At 39.0% G+C, this 13,960-nt stretch overlaps 1 protein-coding gene across 2 annotated transcripts in view; it reads right to left on the bottom strand.

The window, feature by feature from the left end:
• Positions 1–1,200, bottom strand: part of LOC108675737 (Fanconi anemia group D2 protein homolog) — a 29,246-nt gene extending 28,046 nt beyond the window's left edge. The window contains exon 1 of one of the 2 annotated variants that reach the window (XM_047881488.1): positions 1,026–1,200. The gene's annotated coding sequence lies outside the window, so the exon portion shown is untranslated. Of the gene's footprint in view, positions 1–887; positions 936–1,025 lie in introns of those variants that run through there. The other variant, XM_047881489.1, reaches the window with a different exon arrangement.
• Between the last annotated feature and the right edge of the window lie 12,760 nt (positions 1,201–13,960).

Raw genomic sequence — 13,960 nt, 5'->3', positions numbered from 1 at the left:
CCTGGCCTGGTAACGTATATTATTATCCAGTATCCACATTATTTTAGCTCTAAATTTTTTCAGAAAATAATGCCAATTTTGAGTAAATACGCTATGTATTTTTAATTTAGAATTTATATTTTGATATTTTTAACATGCAAAATAGGTCAAAACCCACATTATTTAACACAAAATTTTAGAGAGAATAATGCCAATTTTAAGTAAATACACTTTGTACTTTTAAATAATATTGATTTTAATATTTTTAACATGCAAAATAGCCAAAATCCAAATTATTTCAGCTCTATATTTTGGAGAAAGTAATGCTGATTTTGAGTAAATACGCTCAAAATAGTGATCAAATAGTCAAACCAGAGGTATTTTTAGAATCAGTTAATTTCTAATTTTCTCATCTTCTCAATATTTTAGCCTAATCAATTTCTTATGTAGGCTATAATGGCTATTCTCATAGTCCTTCTGGTACCTAGGCCTAGCTATCTAAGATACCTACTTAATAGTTTGCTAATAGGACTAAACAATGTACTTGAGGTCTGAGGAAGGGTAACAAGCTAACAACTAACAAAAAAATGTTTTCCTTTGCCACTGGCACAGGCCACAGTGGCACTACTATAGAGTATAGAGTGTATAGCCAAGTGCCAACTGCCAAGGCTTGCAGGGCATTGCAGCCTGTGAGCCTGCACCTGCAGGCTACACTCTACAGGTATCTGGGAGACTCAGACTGCTGAGACTGGGACTGGCCGACTCACCGACTGGGTCTGGGCCTCTGGGGGCGGGGTATTGCCGTATTATTGGGATTGCTGACCTGAACACAGCAAGTCAGCAACTTATATTAAAAAAACAGCACAAAATATATTGACTTCTTGATTAGACTTGTTTAAAGTTAGTACCTAAAGTCCGACCGTAACGTTGAGTCGCTGACTGCTGAGGCCTGAGTAACGATTTGATGATTTATTATGAATAGCCTATGCAATTACGTAGGTACGTCATAAGCTGATAAGGTAAAACTTTTCATCGGTTCGACTCACCAAATAATCTGTTGAGTTCCTTATAAGTCAGCGGTTGCTTGATTTAAATTGAACTTCAATTGCAATGAATCAATGACGGGTCTCAAGTTCTCAACTCTCAAAACGATTAAACGAAGGATTGTCAATTATACATGGCGCAACCGCTTTTGAATGTTCTGCGCGCACCGACGGATTAGAATCCAGAATCCGCATACGCTTTCGGCGAATTCGAACCATGGTTGAGCTATTCATGGTTCGATTTCGAACTGATATTTAAATTGGTTGCGTTACATTCAAATCAGTTGCATTTATTTGACAGGATGAGCGGCATGGAACTTTGCGCGTCAGTTTCGCTGTGCTACCTGGCTGGCTTGCGCTGACCAGGTAGCACAGGCTCCTGCTCCCGATTTTCTTAGGACTTCCGATTTGGATTTGGATTTGGGGCGTGGTGACTCTGAGAGAAAGAATTTCAGGGTCAGGCCTTCGCAACGGCCATCAGCCACGCATCACATTTTCATTTGTTAGTAAGAAGAAGGAAGGGAGACCAAGCCAGGTGGAAACAACATTAAAGAGAAGAGGCTAGAAGAGGTGTGAAAGTTTATGTTAAGGTTGAGAAGTAATCAAGGGGAAGAGAAGTTCAAGGGGAAATTCATTGGTTTATTATTGCTATTTGTCAATTATTGCACTGTGTATTTGATAATTATATTAGCTATGGGGCCTCGTAGGCCCTGAGTGACTATTTGCGATATTATTATGGTTTGGTTATTTCAATTTTATTATTATTATTGCTTTTTTTCTTACACCCTCCCAGCCTCCACTCTAGCCAACCTCCTCCTCTCTCTCACCCTCCAAGCACTCTCCAAAAATCGTTTTCCACTCTCAATCATAGCAGCAGTTACCCCAGTTGACAGTCCCACAATCATTGCAATACATTCATCTCCTGTTCGCTCATACATCACACCATCACCCTCATTCCTCTCATCCAGTATCACTCTCATCATTTCCAGTCACTCCTGCTCATATGCATCACACTCCATCATCAGATGTTCCACAGTTTCCCTCTCACCTCTGTCACACATAAAGCAAATGTCTTCTCTTCTATCATTCCACATGTATGTCCGTGCATTCACACCCAACGCATTTGCTCTCACACAGAACATTAAGTCTCCACCTCTACTTCCATCATATATATATTCATACCTTGGCATTTCTTTCATCTTGTACAATCTCAGGCTGTCCTTTCTTTCCATTCCTTGCTTCCATACTCTTAGACCACACAATTTCACTCTCTTTTCTATTACTTTCTTCCATTCCACCGGGCAGTAGCACGAGCCCATGGTTGAATTAATACATAATATATTAATTAATATTAATTCAACCATGCTCGGGCCAATCCAATTTTCGCCATTTTTTTGTGTTTCTATGAACACAGTTCAGAATTAATAAATTATGTATTATGAGTCGATTCGTTTCCATATCTGCTCGTAGTAATACATTTTTTCTTCCACCGAAAAGTGAGGTCGCGCTTAAGTTTTGTACAGGTCAATGTGGGCTTCATCGTTCGGGTTCATCGATTCTATATGAAATATAAGTCTCTTGCAGGCCACTCTCAATATTGGGTCGTTGACGATGACGAAAAGCATAGTCGTTGTGATGATTGAGAATTGTGCTCTGGGGTGCGCCACTGTGTATTTTATTAGGTAGTAGTTAGAGATGTGCCTTTCCTCTCGTGATGCAAAGATCTGCACTCGCGCAAAGCAAACTGCTGTTAAATAATAATGTCGGCATCAGAGAGTGTAAAAAAACACGTCTAGTTAGCGGGTAGGTCAAAGATTATTAAATTCAACAATATGCCACAGTGTCATTAGGAATCAAAAACATTTTACTTCCCTCCGAATGCAATACGCATGAACCCTTCGAGATTATGCTTTCTTGAACGCTCGATTCTAAAATGAAAAAAAAAAAACATCAATTTTGATATAAGCAGCGCGGAATCCACTTTGACTTAAATTCATGGATAGAAGCTAGACAATAAAAAATATAGGTCTTTTTGCGTAGTAGGCACCAGTTGACAGAAGATTATATTAATTTGCAGAGGGCGAGTCTGCTAAAATGAGCAATGTGTGCCAAACTATGAGCTTCCCATATATTCGTGCCTAGAGTGAGAACACCCATTTCTGAAAACGTGGCTAATGTACGGAAACATCGAAAGCAGCAAGCTCAGAAGACATCGGACTTATTGTGTACGTTAAAACGTAACGATCAACGGAAAACGCACATTATTCTACATCAATCTCATAGCAACACTGATTTTGATCATCTGCCGTCCACAAAGGTCACCTTATCGCAAAGGATATTTATATTTCATAGGTCAACTATCATTGTGGTTCTTGGCTATCATTGTGATTCTTAGCGTTGTTGATACTACTATTATACTATTCATACAGTCATACTACTACTATCAATAGCATGATTGTAGTACTATGATGGAACTACTATCAATATGCTATCATGTTCACTCACTTTCTTGATGAAAATTCAAGTTGCAATGCGTAATAAAACTAATTGCAATATTACGAGAGAGCTACGAATAAATTCCGGGAAAAACAAACATGAAAAACATAACAGCGAAAGACTAACAAAAATAAAACTTAACCTTAATGCTTCATCGTTTGAGGAAGACGAGATCGCATAGAAAGTCTACAATGCTTACAAATGTATCTACGTAAAACTGGTAATAGCCAATCCTAAAATTAAAGGCTGCGAACAAACAGCAAGCAATATCCGCTCGTCAGAAGCGTACCAAGCCATGACGTGTGTTCTTGTTATACTCGTACGTCTCTTCACCGCACTCCGCAGTGATTGCATTCACTGCAACAGTCGGCGCGTTGAACTCACGGTGGGCGGCGGTGGTCAAAGTAGCCGCTACAGCTATAAACTCGTGAACACGCATCACTATTAATATTGCACTCAATATAATGAATTATTAGTACACTGGAAATATGTTTCACTTGAAATCTTCGGCATGTGTTCTCCTTTGCTTTCTTATTGCCATGCTAAAGATGAAGGTATTAAAAACGCTAACTACAAGTTTTTGAACAAGTGACTTTTGTGCTTGTAACATTCAAAAATTGGTGATGGTGGAATGGAAGACAAATCCCGATTGGAGACAACTGTATAGCTTATATAATATTATAACTCGGGTACAATTCAAGCCTAATTTGATCATTTAAGCTCATGATTGCAATAAATACACTCGCCAACTTATGCTTATAGCTGGTGCCCGAGGTCAAGCAACCGAACACGAAAATTTTCAATATGAGTTGTATCCAGCGAATTGTGCGTGGCATTTCCGTGGGAGAAGATGCGATGGTCTTCTTCGGAATCAACACTGAAGTTCACAGTTCAACTAATTCTGAGCAAGTGGATGAAGCTCGAGCAGATTACCTGAACGTTTACAAAACGCCGGAGGAGCCCAGCGCGATCGTCCTGATGGTCAAAGCATCTAGTCTTGCGAGGCCATCGCGCCCAAACGGCGCTCAGAAACCGGAAACATACATTCCTAGTTCTCAAGTACAGAAAGCCAACAAATTCAGGAAGATCAAAAATTCTATTTTCGGGGAACGTGCTAAGCAAGACACAGGCAGGGATACGGCGTCCTGTGAAGACTCAAAATACAACTCGGTGCAGAGATCGTCTTGGTTGAGCTCTAGAACTCACTCTGCCCCCAGTGAAAGTGATTATGGCTCAGAGCATGTTATTGAAATAAGAGAACCACAGAGTTGGTTTCCTTTCGCGCGTTTGTTGCGGAGAAACGGCAAATTGAAGCATAAGAGCAACGCGAAGATTCCGATTATCCTGAAAAAGCAAAATCGGACATCCAGCGACGAGGATTATCATTGCCCGTGCATTCGTTCAATAAAGGTAACAATGGCGCGATGAGAATGGAGCCTGCTGCACGAAATAATATGTATTATTCAGAGATGGGCAGTAGCGCGCTACATGTAGCGGCCGCTACATTTTCAGTAGCGGTAGCGGCGCTACATTTAAGGCAATGTAGCGGTAGCGGTAGCGCCCGCTACACATTTAAGTAGCGATACGAGGTTTTGCCGCTACAGCGCTACCGCTACATCTATAGATAAAGCCTTTAGATTTTACTTAATAGTATTAAATATTATTTAAAAACCAGCATGATGCATACATAATATTAATTATAGAATAAAACTGTACGAAAGATTTCGGTGTAATGTTGTCAACCTCAGCCTGTTACTAGTGTCAAATGTTAGTTGTTACTTGTTAAGTTGTTACCAGTTAACACTTACAGGTATTTTTTCATGTTTCAGTTTGCTTACAGTTATTTTTACACAGTTATTTTTGTGTTTCACCTTCCCTACATGGATGTTTACTTTAATCTACCAATCTCAAAAATAATTCACATATATATATACAAATAAAAGACTGATTTTTATATGAATATGTGGATAATTTTTGAGAGGTAGACATCCATGTAGGGAAGGTAAAACATAAAAATAACTGTAACTTTTATTTACTGTATCTAACCCGTACTAGTTCGGTTAGGTTAATTGCAATAAAGTTGCATTGATATGTTTTGAAAATGTTTTATTATCATTAAATGTTTTTGAGTAAATCCCAATAGCAGAAAAATAAATATTTAGAGATTTCCAGTAATTTTAGCCATTGTAGCGGCTAATGTAGCGGCGCTACATTTTACTGTAGCGGTAGCGGTAGCGCTCGCTACAATCTAGTGGGTGTAGCGGTAGCGATAGCGCCCGCTACATTTAGAGCATGTAGCGGTAGCGGTAGCGCCGCTACATTTCAAAGTAGCGCTGCCCAGCTCTGTAATAATAACAGTATTATTCACCACTTTTCATCGCTTCTCAGCTTCAAAGTTTGTTAAAACAACTTTTTTTGTGCCTTCTTATGTATGAATAAATATTTATAAGAAATGTTTTATGCTCAGCAAGCTCGCATCGCTGCAAAGATTCTCATCATGAACTCACATTATTGAATTACAAAAAAAAAACATTTACAGTTGAAGGCATTTATCTCAAATAGGCAGCAAAATTGAATGTTGTAGAAGAAGTGTTCTTTGTCAGAAAACGTATTTCGTAATAAAGCACAGGCTTCAGTTGTTCAATTTGCGTGCATAATCAAAGATTGATCCTAAACTTCCCACTCTTCCTCTGAACGGCCATTTATACGGCCCTTGTTTTGACCATTATTGCCCACTCAGCAGTCTGCATGCTACTCTGTACGTGCTGATCCAAGGTCAGAAGCTTGTCGCTAGCAGAAGAAAGAATCGTTAGCAACCGACGGTTCAATCATTTCCGGCGAGTACAGTTCACAATTACTTTTGATCTGCGAGACTAGGTGGTTTTATTGTAATTTTCTAATTGATATCAGCTACTGATAAATCGTTTCAATATGTTAATGTTTGCAAAGAGGCCTCTTGAGTGCCTTTTCAATTTAGGCCAGTTTATGTCATAATCATGGCACTATTTACTTTATTTCATCAGACAACATTTGCTCTCGAGTCATTGATAAAAATAATTAAATAACAATAAAAAATAGAAGAAATACTCAGTGCTTGAATTAAATAATTTAAACAGACTCGCTTTACGTTATGATTTCTAGACTTCCATATTAAAATTAAACGTTTATTTAAATTACCAACCATTGTTAGAGGATGCACTAAAATATCGCGACGTCCGGTTATTCCGATACGTTTACGGGATGTTATCACTTGACATTTCACTCGGTCGCTGTTGCCTCCGTACGATATCAATCATTTACAAAGTTAACCATCATAACGTCGCGCATCAGCCTGTATACTAGGAAAATTCAGAGCCTCAGGATATAGAAATCCAGAACTGGTTTATCACTCTTGACTGACATCACCGCTGTATTTGACTCGCACTGTGCAAACTGCAACGTACGCTCTCCATGGAGCCGTTGTATTTGAGTCGCGCTGTGGAACGTACGCACTCCATGGAGCCGTTGTATTTGAGTCACGCTGTGGAACGTACTCACTCCATGGAGCCGTTGTATTTGAGTCGCGCTGTGGAACGTACGCACTCCATGGAGCCGTTGTATTTGAGTCACGCTGTGGAACGTACTCACTCCATGGAGCCGTTGTGTTTAAGTCGCGCTGTACGTGACGTTCCATGGAGCAAGCGAACGTACGCGGGAATCGTATGACCAGGGGATATGGGCGTCTCTATGGTGATGTAATTCGCCACATTCTTTGTTTGTCGCCTCCAATATAATGAGAAATGCGTTTAAATTGAAATAACTCACACAATTCGATTTATTTGTCGCCGTACTAAGTATGTGGATTATGCTTGGTGGAAATGATTGTTCACTTGACTTTAATGGCTGTCCTAAATATTTTAGGGAATGTGCTTATTGTGATGGGCATTTCTGATTCTTTTCGTCTGCAGCATTCTTTATAATCAGGGTTGCGTTTGAAAATAAATTCTATACCTGATCACCTTCAATGTTGTTTTTAATATATTGAACAATGCGCTTGCAAGTTGCTGTATGGAATCTTTTGAAATTATTGATGAGAAATAATTATTTCTTGTGAATAATACTAATTAATAAAGTCTTCATCCATGATTTATGAGCAGTAGAGCTTCTGTATTAAATAATGGTTACATAGAACTATTGTATTTACGTTCTAAAGTAAACGGTCAACATGTCATTATGACCTAATTTAGTACCAAAGAACTGCAATTAAAGTATTTTGTAGCAAAGAGCTAATAATTAATCATTTTCTTCCATTTAATAATTTTCTCCCAAACGTGCTTTACTGAGATATTTCATTGCTATTAATGCCTACGAAAATGTGTAATTTGCCTGACAGATTTGTCTTCGTGTGACAGAAATGTTAACTGTTAAAACTTTTCAGACGATGGCATTGGAAGATATAGTTCACCTAGCGCTGTCGATCTCACAAGAGAAGGACACACCGGGTCCTCTTAGACCCGCTTACTCTCAAGCAGACATCACTGGGGCAGGGTTCCGAAAAGACGAAGAGGGGCTCCGAAAAAGTATACCCTCGGTGAACTTCTTGTCAAACAGCAACGATCTGCGTGATATTTCGAGCAGCTGTTCAGAACGTTCGCCCTCTGATGACGACCGACAGCAACGACTAGAGGTCACGTCGGAACCGTGCACTGGTGACCACATTGTGGAGCCTCGGCATCCGCAGACGCAGACTGTCGGCGTCGAGGATGCGATTGCGCGCGTTTTCCGGGAACCTTTGACGGAGATTCAGAGCCTCTTCGAAGAAGCCAACCTCACGAAAGTAAGAAAAATCCTCCAAATTAACACAAAACAGGTTGAAGAAATTTCTTGCCCTAACTTTAGTTATGTGCTGCCGTTAAACCTATAATTTCACAATTGGTGAAAATATTGCTGCAATGTACACATATTTGAGGGAATCAGTAGTACTGATATTGTTAGAGAAATGATGATGCTACATTTTATGGTAGTAACATAGTTTCAGCAGCAGTTAAATCATCTTTCCGTGATTTATAAGCCTAATTTATTCTGATATGCGACATGCGTGTCTGAACATCAAGTTAATTTGTGTGTCGCAAACGGCACGTTCTGTAGAAGATTGTAGTGATCGAGATAATTGCTCCACTCCGTAGGCGAGTATGTTTGTTTTCGTTCGTTCGCTTACAGGTGAATGAATGCAATTTTGAGCGTGCGTGCTAGATTTTGTCTGCATGTGGTCTCCGCGGGAACGAAATCAATGTTTTGTTAGACTCAAAAATGTCAACAAAAGTCAATGTCAAAAAAATGACGCGAAGACATTTGATGAAATCTAGAGCTTGATATTGGTCGGTTTGAATATGATATCGCAGTTGAAAGTAACGCAGTAATACTGTGATATCATCATGTTGTGGACATGTGATATCATCATGTTGTGGACAATACTGGACATACATGTTGCTAAATGCTACGTAACTTCTCATGCAGTGTCAGCTATCTGCAGTTTCGCACCCCTTCATCACATACTCTCACAATACCTGTACGGTACTTTGTACTAGCATATTTTAATTTGATTATTGTCTATTTAATTGATTTATTCATAAGTCTCGTCCCTTATGCATCATTTACAAACAATAATTGTCTGCATTGGTGATAGCGTGTGAAAAATAAATCTACGGTTTGCATCAGACCTTTATCAGCCTCTGATATACAAGGTCCGGTGGTCGAGTGAGATCACCGGATAGCATTATTAACTACTAATAATAGCTATTACTAATAGCTAATAGCATTAATAGCTACTGCATGTCTTCAATAAAACTAGAACTATCAGATAATAAATGAACTGGCCCGCTAAAGTTGATTTGTTCATAAATGACGTTGAATGATGGGATTAGAATTTTCGTGCACAGTATAATGTCAGCCAAATCAAGTTCGCATATTTTTGGACAATAGTCGAAACTATTGTTAAGCAGTCACTTAAGTAGATACTGATATTAAACGATGGCATGATATTCTTGAACATTGGACAACCAAACGAATTTTAATGCTCATTGTTTCATGACTTCTTTAAAGCTGTTCTACTACGGAATTTGGAAGACGGAGAGCAATAGAAGTTCTAACATTTCTTCCGATTTCTCACAGCACTACTCGCATTGCTTCGAGCTGACACTTGAAGATGTGAAGGACGTTACTCTTTCAGGTCAGATATCAAGTGCATTTGTAACCACTTATTGCTTCTTGCCTATATATTATGTATAGATTGATATCATTTGCGTGAACCTCTCTAAGTAGATTCAATGGTTTTTAAATGATCTTCATTGAATTTTTCTCTGAAACTCAGTATTGATTGTTCATTATTCCTTCAGATAATGACCAGATAATCTGCCTGGTGAGTTTTATGACCAACTGCGATGAGGAACCATCTGTCACTTCAAACTGCAGTGACGACATGCCCTGCGCGATAAGTCAGGACTTGGATATCGACGTAACTTCTCAACGGCAAACTTCAACGATCGTAAACAAGAGTACGAAGACATTGAAGAGCCAACTGAAAAAAGTAATTCAATCCCCAACGAAGATCGTCAAATCTCGGGCAGCCTCTGCCAGCAACGAAACGACCGAGGAGCCAAAGGACCTTCAAGTTGTTGAGGTAGCCTGCTGCGCATCGCACGGCCGCGTGAAGGCTTCAAACGACGGCACTAGATTTCGTTTAGAAAATCAAACATTCTCATGGTTAGTAAGTAATATCATTATATAATACCGGTGCAAAAATACTGAAATAATCATGCTGATGGCACCTTAATTTTATTTAAATGATTTATTTTGGTTTTATGAATATTTATTTATTAAAAATTTTGCATTGAAATTGCAACTCCTATTTGCACACCGCACATGTGTTTTAAAAACTTACCTTCATGACAGCTACTACGACCGTCCTAAGCAGTCCTCTCTTCGCATCCAAGTCTGGTGAGGAAATAAGTTTCTTGGCACGCTTTAACGCCTAAAGTATAGCAATTTTTAAGCAGTTCATTTGACGTACCTTTTTCGATTACTACGTATGGTAGCTTTCATGCAATACTTCCCCGTGAATATCAGAAATGAATTCAGTGTGTATAAAACAGATCTGAGCAGCATATGGAGTCAAGTACTTCGAGCCTCATCCTCGATACATTTCATGCATGTTTTCTGATAAGGACCGTGGTTTAAATCATGCATACCAATCATAGATATAGTTAAATTATAGATAGATGTGAATATCATATTTAGAAATAAAGAATAGATAGATGGAGATCACAGCTAAATATAAATAATATATACATATATCACTCGTAACTATTTCAGTCGCAGCAGCAGCGAGTCGCCACCACATGAGACCGATCCGACGCTGCGGGATGGGAATGCAACTCTGATCGGCACAGCCTGGATTCCTATTCCGGTGGGAATTTAGAGGGGATCTCCAAAGCTTAATTTTTCTATTACTGATTGTTAGCTGAATGACGCGGACATAATATACGTTACATATCTTTCCAACAAGAGCAGAAATTATTGTCTGAGGGCACAACGGAGTATATGTTGAGTATAGCGTAGTAACACTGAACACAGAATTATACAAAGAAAAATATTTTTACAAAAATTGGAGAGCAATCCATCATAACTTTTTCCGATGAAATTCCCTCCAGAGTAGCGACAGCAGCAGCCGCCAAGCTTATCAACAGCTTGGGAAAGGTGTCAGTGGTGCATCAGAAACCCTAACTCGAAATTTTGACCGGCCGAAGATCACTGCGGAGCAGAGTAACGCAAAGAATATCATCCCGCACAACATTCTAAGATCAAATGCTGATGTGACAGTGGGCTCATTCAAGAACAAGAAGAAGTCATACAAATCATTAGGAAAATTGCTCCCTATTTTTCATAAGTCTAAGTCTCCTAGGCGCCTGGACACACCCGGTAGCACGATGCTCGAATCGTCCCCGAATTACAGGGAGATGTCCCTTGTTAGTGGTGCTTCAGATAGAAATAATCCGCATACATCGAACAACAACAATGGCTTAGAGACTAATGAAGTAGAGATTTGGACTAATTCTTATGAACTTGGAGCGATACCGAAAAAGCAATACGCGAACTCTAATGACAACTATAATGATCATCACGACGGATGCGTCCCTTCAAACACCAGTGCGTTCGATGGCTCAACCGGACTCCCGTCTGTAGTGAGAGATGTTAAACTCATTACTGATGAAGTAGATGGAACTTTGAAACTCGGCTTCGACTTGAAGTGCTACACTACCAACAGGACACCAAAAATATTTACCCCTAGAATTCTTTTATTTCTGTCATTTACTTCAGAAATTCGCGTGAGTTGAGTATAAATTATTGAGTATGTATTGATCTAATAACTTGTTATGAATTATTTCTCTATCTCTAACTAATTGAATCGATGTATTACTTTTTTGAGTGAAATTTGAAGACATAATATCTCTTAAAGGATGCGCATATATATTTGTTGACAACACTAAGTTAATTTATTATAGGTAAATTATCATTTGAACCATCTTTCAGGACCGCTGCCTCACTCCACTGAGCATACCATTCACGGGGCTCGTTTCTGCCCCACTGCAACCGCTCCTGGAGAGGCTAAGAGTCGAGAGTCAACTTCCTGATAACGAGTGGGCTATCTTGCAGCTCCAGGTGCTATTTGAGCTGCTGTCTTCGACCAACATTGCTGCTCAAGTTCACACTCCTATTTGTTTTTGTTCAAATTCTGTAACTCAACCAGGAACTTCAATCAATTATGTACGACGACAGGGTCTGAATTGTGAATCAGATTGCTGTAGTTGCAAAGGAAAACATGATTGTGGATTAAAACAAGACGAGAACTCCTTTCAAGAATGGTGCGCAAATGCTGGTCGTGTGGTTGACTTTAAATATATCATGGAAATGTTCCAGGCAGCTCATCTAAAGTCTACATTTGAAGAGGTGACTTGTCAACAGCAAGACAGCTGTAATTCGTTCAACTCATGCTTGTGCACCTACACTCATGTTTGTAAACACTTCTCACAAAGATATTGAAATAATTTTTTCTCGTTTATTTTTATATTTCTCACTTGAACTCGACTGGAATTAACTTCGGGTTCTTCTAATCAGGGTGAAAATGGTGGCGCTATTGATGGGCTAATAAAGGATTGGCTGACGCTGTGTCTAAAAATTGTAAGCGGGCTACACACAGCCTTTCCTGTCACATGTTCAGAAATTTCTGCGCTACAATTTGGAAATTTTATAAGGTAAGCTGGAGTTTTGCTTTCATGTCACGTTTTTTTGTTGTACCACAATCGTATATCAATTAGCTAGGATAATATTCAACAAATCTCAGAGTCATCCTTCAACGTTCAAAGAAAAAGAGAATTGGATGCTAAAATTTAGTAATCTGATTGTTTACTTCCAAATTTTTTCATGTTACAGGTTACTGAGCATCCTGATATCCAAGTTTGATGGGCTAGCGCCGAGAAAGACAGTTCTCCTAAATGCTAATCAGGAGACTCCGCAGCACGGAATAAGTGAAAATCAAAAAGATATTATTAATGGAAACAAGCACTCAAGAAGAACATCAGCAGAAGAGGTTGAGGCGAAGGTTAAGGTTCGCATTCAGAGGAACGAGAAACAGCAGCAGGCCGAGGCTATCACTCAAGTCGAGGACTGCACTCTGTGCACAGGCATGCAAATGCTCGTTGATTCTTTAATTGTTTCTGAACAAGCCTGGTTAGTATTAGTATTCTTTATTTATTTATTTTATTTTAGTATCTTTAAATCAGTTTTCACTGCTTGATATGTTCAGGAATATAAGGAGAGCTCGCAAAAACAATCTTAGACAAACAAGTGATAAATTTATTCACGAATCATTTTCTTTACCGCGACTTCGTTTCGATGAATGGCGTTCACTGTGATATTTTGCCTAAAATAATTCAATCAGAGTTATTTGAAACTTGATTTTCAAGTTATCTTTCACAGGTGGACTCAGAAGCTCGAGGCTTGTTCCAGTCGTACGTATTGGTTCTCACGATCAGCCTTCAGCAGCACTAATAGAAAAAAAGATGTCTCCGGCAATTCGATATTTTACATTGATTCCGAAGACAGCCATGCAACGTCGGCTTCGGCCGATGAAACTCTAGAGGCCATGGCAGGAATAACATGGAGTCTTTGGCAGCGACTGAGCATTATTTCTGAACTTATGTCGCCAGTGTTCGAGAGGTTGGTGTGCTACTAATGAACCTGCACGCAGACTTGATCTATATCTATGAATGTGATTTATTTCTAAGCTTTACAGTAAATTTAAGGATGTCATAAAAGTAAATGAAGTAAAAACATTGTAAATATCCTTTGATAGCCATATATTTCATATATAATTTTCATTGATTCCATATATTTCATTATATTTA

Source organism: Hyalella azteca, unplaced genomic scaffold, assembly GCF_000764305.2.
Source record: "Hyalella azteca isolate HAZT.00-mixed unplaced genomic scaffold, Hazt_2.0.2 contig8077, whole genome shotgun sequence".
NCBI classification, from domain to species: domain Eukaryota; kingdom Metazoa; phylum Arthropoda; class Malacostraca; order Amphipoda; family Hyalellidae; genus Hyalella; species Hyalella azteca.
Note: the sequence above shows the minus strand (reverse complement) of the source record. Positions and strands in the feature narration are given on the sequence as shown.